The following is a 10,237-nucleotide window of genomic DNA, read 5'->3' as shown; positions in this document are numbered from 1 at the left end:
AAAGGGGCTGGCCCCTAATATTAGGGACCTAAAGGGCTCTAAACTCTTTTACCCATAACTCTTTACCGAGGGATATTTTGTAATAAATTATATAAGCAAATATGTTTATCTTACAGATATGAAGCCAAGCAGTAAAACGATTTTCTCATATGTTACGTAATTAGGGGTTTTTAGGGGTCAGAAGTCCAAAACTTTGACCATCTATATCTCAAAACGGAAAAATATTTTGAAATGCAGTATAAAAGAGAAGATGCTCAAAATGATGTACTTAACACCATGCAACCTAAAAAAATTGGTTCAGCGGCCCCAATAAGGAGATAAGGGACCGGCCCCTAAAACATTCTTTCTCAGATATCTCAAGAATGGTAACGAATTTCTGAACACTTGTTGAACAAAATGTCTTTATAATTAAATGACCTTTCATTTGATACCAAAAAAAGGGGCTGGCCCCTAATATTAGGGACCTAGAGGGCTCTAAAGTCTTTTTACTATAGTTCTTTACTGAGGGATATTTTGTAATAAATTATAGAAGCAAATATGTTTATCTTACAGTTATGAAGCCATGCAGTATAACGATTTTCTCATATGTTACGTAATTAGGGATTTTTAGGGGTCAGAAGTCCAAAACTTTGACCACCTATATCTCAAAACGGAAAAATATTTTGAAATGCAGTATAAAAGAAAAGATGCTCCAAATGATGTCCTTAACAACATGCAGCCTAAAAAATTTGGTCCAGCGGCCCCAATAAGGAGATAAGGGACCGGCCCCTAAAATATTCTTTCTGAGATATCTCAAGAATGGTAACGGATTTCTGAACACTTGTTGAACAAAATGTCTTTATAATCAAATGATCTTTCATTTGATACCATAAAAAAGGGGCTAGCCCCTAATATTAGGGACCTAGAGGGCTCTAAAGTCTTTTTCCTATATTTCTTTACCGAGGGGTATTTCGTAATAGATTATAGAAGCAAATATGTTTATCTAACAGTTGTGTAGTTTAACATTATAATGATTTTTCTCATGTGTTACGTAATTAAGGATTTTTAGGGGTCAAAAGTCCAAAAATGTGATAACCTATATCTCAAAAAGAAAAAATATTTTGAAATGCAGTATAAAAGAAAAGATGCTCAAAATAATATACCTAATAACATGCAACCTTACAATTTTTGTTTAGCGGCCCCAATAAGGAGATAAGGTCCGGCCCCTAAAATATTCTTTCTGAGATATCTCAAGAACGGTGACGAATTTCTAAACACTTGTTGAACAAAACTCTTACACCTGAAACAAAATAGTATCAGGCACTTTAAATGAAGATCCTCTTTTCCTGTTTAAATCATGTATAGCTGTTAAATAGCAAAATCAAGTTCGATCAAAAATCTCAATTTCTAAAATCAGACGGAAGACCTCCTCGTTGCTCGCAACGAGATCGTGTCTAGTTCTTCTTATTAGGGTTTTCCGTTTTTCAACGGAAAACCCTTCTGTTATTCTACTGTTTCTTATTATTATTTTTTTTTTTATCCGCAAATTTTGTGTAGGCCATTTCTCGTACATTTGTTGTCTGATTGTTATGAAACTTTCAGGGTATGTAGACAATGTTAATATCTAGGGACGTTTTTTTCAAATTTTTAAAATTCACTTCCGGTTATGAGTTATTGCCCTTTAATTGAAAATTGGGGGGTCTTTTGTCCAGAGTTGATCTCGGGAACTACAAAAGATAGTTGCATGAAATTTAGCAGAATTGTTGGTAACATTTTATAGTTTTGCTGGCATGAAAATTTTGGCAAAATGTTTTTTAGTTTTTAAGCTATTTGCCGGTAAAGTTTAAGGTTTTGGGGGGTCTGAAATTTTGTTGCTTTTTGTATAAAAACCTTTAAACTAAAAATAATTTGTTAATACATATAGAACAAAAGTTGTTAAGAATAACGAGAGCTTTCATTTAAAATTAAGAAAAAAGGGCTGGCCCCTATAATTAGGGGTCAGCAGCTCATACACGTATTTTTCTGATAGCAAAAATCGTTATCATTTTATGAAAAAAAATTAATTCAGTTATTGTTAATATATTAAATAATGTCATTTGGTATCAAATTTAAAAAGTTCTGTGCCCTATTTTTTTCAAATTTCATAAAACAAATATGTGTGAATCGTACATGAACGAGTTAATTTGTCTACATAGACACACAAGCGAACAAATGCCGTTTTAAGGCCCAGGCATTTACTGCATTACATTGTGTTGCGTCTTAGATAAATTGTTGTGATTCAATTTCATTTTTTTTTCATCTAGGCTATATCATTTATGAATTCAACTACTTTTTTAACACGTTCTAATCGGCCACGCAGAACAAATGTTTGCAATGTTTGTCGCGGACCCGCGAATGTAAACAGTAACGAACGGCATTGTAGAAAAGAGAGAGCGTAATGCAGAAGATAAGTTGTGCATTTTTCGGTTTACACATGCATTTTCAAGTTACTGTGAAACAGATGAACATGCACAGGGAACAATACTACATATTTGTATAAGGAGGGATATATTCTCATGTGAATCGTTTACGAGGAAATTCTGACAGCCACACTTCTGTCGACCATGTCGACGGATGTTTATGTTTCCATTGATCAGCCGTTGATAAGCTACGAGTAATAAAGGGGAAAAGATGGACATTAAAGTGTGTGATCTATGTGGATGTTACTGAAGAAGGTGAGGCTTTTTATTCCTTTTAAAGTTTCTTGTCTATAGTGGTTAAAATGTCAGCATGTTAACTGGTTAACATTTAGTCTATAGATGTACATGTAAGTACGTGCACACTGTCACTGATGTATGTTATTTTTCTAGTCCAGACAATATAAATTCTTTTAACAGAATTGAATCCCAAATGTTGTACCTTTCACTTGTTTTTTTCTCCTTTTTACCAGAATTTTGTGTAAATTACAATTCAATTTATTGACAAAATCCACATGTGGCGAAAGTCATACAAATATACATGTAGTTGGTACTGTACATAGATTTTCTTATGATATGTCCATCGCGTATGAATTTACAAATATATCTTGATGATTAAACATCTGCTGGGTTAAGAATTTTATAAGAATTACAGAGTTAGATGTTTTGTTATGGTGTGGGTGTTTGTTTACTAACGTGTAATTTTTACATTGTTTACTGGATGTTTAGACTTGCTCGAGGTTCATTGGTGACTGGAAAGGATGACCAAATTTATCTATTTAAAAAAAAATTAGATTGTGAATTTTCAACTCAAAATTCAAAGCAGGGTCTAATTAGAAACATATGATCATATTCTTGTGCGGAAGACTCCAAATGTAGACATAAATACCCTGTAGACATACATGTAACATCAAGTAAATAAAATTGTATACTTCAGACTTCAGAGTTAAAACATGACTAAAAAGTCTTTAATATTTTTATGATGCCGATCAATGTATCATTAGAGAGGTTTAGCAGACCAACGGGTAACCGGTACATGTACTTGTACATGTAGTTTACAAGTTAGAACTATGCGTACCACTCTACCAGTTCACATAATTTTTCTTGTTTAGCAGTTTTGATATGTACTTGAATTGTCCTTGTTAATGTTTAAAATGTAATTTTTCATTTATATTCTCTTTTTTTAATCTGACTACTGGCAGTACTGGCATGCCAGCAGTTCTTGTCAAGGACCATTTCTCTCTGGTGCAATGTTACATCATATTTTCGTATATAATTTTATGTGTTGATAAAATGACGTAACAATGCACTGATGAAAAATGGTACTCAACGATAACTGATGGCAAGCCAATATTGATTAATTACAGACAAAAACTGAAGGTTGCAAGTGTTATTTTTTATTGAACACCATTGTTTAAAATAACTTTTTATATATGTGACGGTCAGACCGGTTTAAATACCAGTGTTCAGTTGGTAGAGCACCTGACTAGAGATTCAGGGGGACCAGGTTTAATTCCTGGTTTGGTCCTTCATTATTTCTCCCATCCTGTTACAATATTAAGGCTTGGACGTTTCTGTACTTAGCCGATTCGGTACATATCACTATACATGAGATGCGATACGATACATATCACGATACATTGCAACTAAATGAAAACATGAATAAGGGTTAAAAATTTATTCAATCTGTCGATGTATTACCGCATGTCCAAAGTTATTTTGATATATTTAAAATGAGCGTTGCACAATTTACAAATTACTTAAGTCTCATATACACTACTTTTTCATTAACAAGTAATCCAAAAGTTGTCCACACTCCAGATTTAGCTTCCTAACAGGTTTGACAACTTTACGAGGTTTTCCGCCATCTTTGTACTTTCATATTAGGCGCGCAGACTAAAAATAGCCGATATATGAAGCTCAGATATTTTTGGAAAATAAAAAAAAGTCCGCATAGGTATCGTAATGTATTAATGGTAAATGTAACAATCCAAATATCGTCAAAATAAATACCGTGGTGCATCGGTGGATCGTTCCATCCCTATACAATATTGGTGTTGTAACCAACCCCTGGAACTGACAGGTTAACTCCTGCCAGGGGAAGAGCCAGGGGTGATCTTTGAGGGTGAAGATCATTTAAAGGGGGGGGGGGGATGTGACGGTCAGACTGGTTTGAATACCGGTGCCAGATACATGTAGCTCAGTTGGTAGAGCACTTGACTAGAGATTCAGAGGGCAAGGTTCGAATCCCAGTCTGTTCTGTCATTATTTCTCCCATCTTGTACATATATATCAGATATATTCAAGTCAGTGTCAGCTACATTATGCATAAACAATTTTACCCGCTCCTAAACCACAAACTTTCTTATTACATGTAGTGGATTCAGCTTACCGCTGATTGGCTGCTGTTGCAGCAGACTTATAATATATGCACGCACAAAACACAATGAACTTATCAGAGAATGAAAAATTCATCGAGTTACTTTCAACTGTTGGAATTTGGGTATTTTTTTATAAATGTATACTTGTGACAAAACATATGATTATGTGGTACATACAGCTGTAGCTTTATGAAGAAAATTTGGGTTAGACATATATATCTACCATGCAAGTAAATGATATTTACTAAAACTTCCAATTTATGACGCACGAAATATACGCTACTTTTATAAAGATTGACATACATGTAATGTAACACATTCTGTGAAAAATAATCTATTAAAAATTCTTCATTAAGTTTACTCATACATGTTTTATGCTTATTACACATAGTATTGTTTTTAAAAAATGTAATTTAAAAGAAAAGAAACCAAAACCCTCGCCAAATTTATTTGCAAAATAAAAACCCAGTAGAATTGATAAAACATGGTATACCAGAAGGAAATACATGTACTTTGACGCTGTTCAGATGGGTAATATTCCTTTGTAATTTTCGAATTGAAATGCTTGACTGTTGCACTACAAGAAATAAACTCAGCTCTCTCTCTCTCTCTCAAACTCTCTCTCAATCTAATAAGTGTCTATACCTAAGAATTTTTTTTAATATTATATTATGACTTGATATGCAAATTTTTGATCCTGTACTGCCTAAATGTTATGTCATATATTGGGATATGTAATACTTATTACACTGCATGGTCAGTGTATTTTTTCCAGAAATAATATGCATATGTTAATGTAAACACAGCTATTACTAGTACATGTATGTAAAAACAGCTAATTATTATTTTTTTTATTTCAGCTCAAAACGAACTCTTGTTCCGACATGGCACCACATTGCTTTTACCTGTTGATTCTTGTGGGTCAACTCTTGAGATTAACCTGTCACCTCTATCCACATGCATATTCCTTGTGTTCTACAGACTTTTTACCGGTAATTCAAATTAAATCGGATAATGCATGAACAATAATGGAACTTTATGAAAGCATCATCCCATGTTGTGGTTTGTGTTTGATAAGAAATTATGAAAAACAAAATTAAGGCTATTTAAAGAAATTCATAATTGTTGTGAAAATTTGTTTTTCAATAAAAGTATGCAATTATGTTTCCTTTATTTTTTATTTTATAAAGGTATTTAGATGTGTTTACATAATTGAACCCCCCCCCCACCCTACCCCATCCAATTGTCTGCATTAAGATTACATTTAGGATATGTAAATGTACATTTGACTTTGAAATAACATCTGCTATGATAATTACTTTTGAAATGAACAAGAAACAACCTATTTCTACCTTTCTAAGGTATATATGCATAAAAAAAGGAAAAAAACATGTCAAATTTTGAACATTTTTCATGGAAATCAACTCTGTCTCCACCTACCTGGGTGTTTGAATTTTATTTTAATTTAAGGCAGATATCTAACTTGTAGGTTGTATCTTACTGTTTTAGCATGGTTAGAAGGAGACTAGAAATCAAAATAGATTAGATATTCACTAAATATGATTGTTAGCTTACTTTTTTTCATAAAAACAAGAAATCACAAGCAGGACAGCTGTCTATTTGTTAATTAAAATGGTGTAAATCATAAAATAAACAAATAATTAGGATCAAATTTTAGAATCATCGATGATTGTTTTCAAATATGTGTGAGATATGACTCAAGGAAATTGCCATAAGTTTCATAAAATTAGGTAAAACATTTTTAACCATGACTTTTTATGAAAATCAAAAGATGGGGGGGGGTATACATGTAAGGACATTTCTAAGTGATGTGAAGCTTTTATCATGATTATATAATGTAGATGCATGTTGTATTGAATAAGGTTTCTTTTCAAAGGTGGTTGAACAACAATTGACCTCTAAAAGGTCAGGTAAAGATGTTTTACTATGGAGAACCCTGTAAATCTGTGTTTACTAATGGAAATTGGAAATGGGGGGTTCACTTAAATGGCCATATTTTTATTAAACCTCAATGGAATTTGCAATATGTGGTATTCTTTTTCTCAGAATTGCATTAGCTTTCTTATTCTAAGACAAACCGTCTTTTCATAAAATGTTAGTGTACTAATTGCAGTTAAAGGTACATGTACAAGGAATAGTTTCGGATAAAGTACCGTCAATATTTTTGTAAAATTGATAGTGACTGTACTTGAAGATTTACCAGTGTTGCGTAGATTCATGAAATGAATTTTAATGTTTATCAATAGTTAATGGGATGTCTCTTGTTGGAATTGGTAAGGCCTAAAAAAAAAATAGTGTGTTTAGGGTAACACTAATGAAAAAATTAGGTTAGGTAGGTGGGGATTTTTTTTATTTTATCTATTTTTTTTGCCTGAATCCTAAGAATGTTTGTTTGTTTCATATTTAAAAACGTATTTTTTATTGGAAATAAGATAAAATTCACAGTCGGATAAAATCAGGCATCTAAAAATGGGAGGATCGGGCCATTTTTGTAGGTTAGGTCGGGTTACCCGAAACACACAACTTTTTTTTTTTAGGCCTAAGCAATATTAAGGCCCCTAATTTTAAGTACATGAGAAGCAGTAATAAATTGTGAAACTTGCGGCTTTGACTGTTGTGTTGCCTTTACACAGTGAAATTGAAGGTTACAAACTGGAGGTTATATAACATGAAATGGAGGTGGATGGGATATTATATGCCTATTTAGTATCTACTGGGTATGAGGACAATAGCAAGTTTATTGTCCCTCAAGATAGCAACTATTTCATGAGGCAAAGCCAAGGGAAATAGTTGCTGTGGGGTGGGACAATAAACTTGCTATTGTCCAGATAGTCAGTTAATTGGTATATTATTGTACCGAAGAAAACTTTATTTGTCAGCGATGCAGAATTTCTTGATGATAAACAAATTAGAGTTATCAAACTTTGTATTTAATGCGGTGATCTGATTAGGTCAGAGGTGTTCCGAGTTTAAAAAGGAGGGAAATCAAATTCTGCTGATGAATGGTTTTGATGACTATTCACCATGGGCAGATACCATGGATACTATTTCAAATTAGATAGAAAGCAAGTTTGTGTGGGCGCCTTCTAGTGATCAGTTTGTCCGTCTGTCCATCCGAGATCGCTTGACCGGAGCATAGCTTCTCTCCCCTTGGCCCAATCTGGCTCATACCTCATCCACAGGGTTCCTTTGGGTTAAGGATGTGCAGTGACCTTGAACCATGTTGTTAGGTATAAGGTTAAGGTCATAGTAGAATTACATATATAAAATCCTTGTCTGGGGCATATCTTCTCTCCCTTTGGTCCAATCTGGCTAATACTCACAGACTGTCTCTATTGTTAATCGATGTGCAGTGACCTTGCATGAAATTTCTAGGTAAAGGGTGAAATATCATATCGGATCATGCAAAAATCCTTTTTTCAGAACATATATACTTTCTACTAACCCCTATAGGGCTCAGACTTCACATAAGCAGAGCTTTTGAGTAAAGGGTGTGTAGTGACCTTGAACCTATTTTCAAGGTAAACTGTGAAGGTCATAGCAGAATTATATTTAAAAAATCCTTGTCTGGAGTACATCTTCTCTCCCTTTGCTCCAATCAGGCTCATACTTCACCCACATGATGCCTTTGATCAAAGGATATGCAATGACCTCTAATGATATTTGTAGATCAAGTGTCAAAGTCATATCAGATCACACAAAAATCCATATTTTAAGAGCATATATATACTCTCCTTTTAGCCCCTAATTGGCTAATATTTTGCCTAAACAGAGCTTATTGTTTAATGGCGTGCAGTGACCTTGAACCATGTCAATGTGAAGGTCATAGCAGATCTTAATAAAATTAGTTTTAGACAGTAGAATATTTCCCGGATATGCTTAATCTTGGTCAGATTGAACAAAAATGCCTATATGTTAGGGGCAATGAAATTGAATTAGAAGTTCTATGCCAGCTGGAATAATTTCAAGTTATAGGTCAAGGTCAAAGCAAAATTCTCTAAAATAACATCAGCGGGGCCCTTTGAAATGTTCACCATTTCAATGTTGTCTGGTTCATAGTAATTTTAAATAAAAATATTCACAGAGGAATAATAAAATTAAGTAAACTATACATCGATAAGTTTCTGACAATTGATGATGCAACAAGCGCATAGTACGAAAGGTCAACCCTTTGAAAAGCAGTGTAGAGGGAATGTTGCTCGGAATTATGTTTTAAACAAAATTGATTTTTTACGGAAATTTTAATTTTGCATTCTGGGTCAAGAAATTAGATGTTAGTTCCAGATAAAGTTAACTTTTACCTAAAATGAAGTCAAATTTGTTAAGTCGTACTTAAACACATTCTGATTTTTTTGTTAACTCGGTCTTGAAATGGTTATGTTTTTTGTTAATTTGTACTTAAAACCATTCGGATTTTGTTAAGTCATACCAAGAATCATTCGATTTTTTAAATCTTTTTTGTACTTAAGTTACTTTTGTCATTAGATTAAGAACACTGCTTCTTAGAGGTACTTCTAGCATTACTTTCGACATCAGCGGAAAACCCACTCGTTGCTTTGCAACGAGCTTTGCTCTAGTTCTTCTTATTCTTCTTCATCCAAATTTGTCCAGGCCGTAACTTAAATACCCTTTGACATTAGGACTTCAAACTTGGAACATAGGTAGATGGTATTGAGAAGGAGTGCACGCCACCAAAAGTTTTGACCTTGACCTATTTTATTAGTCAAGGTCAAGCTTTTCATAAAAAATATTATCTGGACCATAACACAAGACTCCTTTAACATACAGACTTTTAACTTGTATCATGAATAGATGGTATATAACCTAGTTGAACCTTACCAAAATTTTTGACCTTGACCTAGAATTTTTATTTCAAGGTCATATTAGAAAAAACTTCATTGTTCAACTCCTGAATATACTTTGACAGAAGGACTTCAAACTTTAAACAAAGAACAACAATAATACACTTAGGTGTACAATTGAATAATATTTGACCTTGACCTTGTTTTACTCAAGGTCAAATTAAGAAAAAAATAATAAAATTTTGTGTGGGTCATAACTTTAATACCCTTTGACATTAAGACTTCAAACTTGGAACATAGGTAGATGGTATTGAGAAGGAGGGCGCGCCACCAAAAGTTTTGACCTTGACCTATTTTGTTCTTCAAGGTCAAGCTTTTCATAAAAAATATTGTCCGGACCATAACACAAGACTCCTTTAACATACAGACTTTTAACTTGTAACATGGATAGATGGTTTATAACCTAGTTGAACCTTACCAAAATTTTTGACCTTGACTTAGAATTTTTATTTCAAGGTCATATTAGAAAAAACTTCATTGTTCAACTCCTGAATATACTTTGACAGAAGGACTTCAAACTTTAAACAAAGAACAATAA

The 10,237-nt window shown here is 33.3% G+C and overlaps 1 long non-coding RNA gene across 1 annotated transcript; it reads left to right on the top strand.

Moving 5' to 3' along the window:
• The first annotated feature begins 1,891 nt into the window (after nucleotides 1-1,891).
• Nucleotides 1,892-5,980, top strand: LOC136274694 (uncharacterized). The gene is made up of 2 exons (XR_010713123.1): nucleotides 1,892-2,693; nucleotides 5,677-5,980. It is a non-coding gene; the product is annotated as an uncharacterized lncRNA (long non-coding RNA).
• Nucleotides 5,981-10,237: the final 4,257 nt, after the last annotated feature.

This window comes from Magallana gigas, chromosome 1, assembly GCF_963853765.1.
Source record: "Magallana gigas chromosome 1, xbMagGiga1.1, whole genome shotgun sequence".
In the NCBI taxonomy this organism is placed as follows: domain Eukaryota; kingdom Metazoa; phylum Mollusca; class Bivalvia; order Ostreida; family Ostreidae; genus Magallana; species Magallana gigas.
This window is presented reverse-complemented; position numbering and strand designations above follow the sequence as displayed.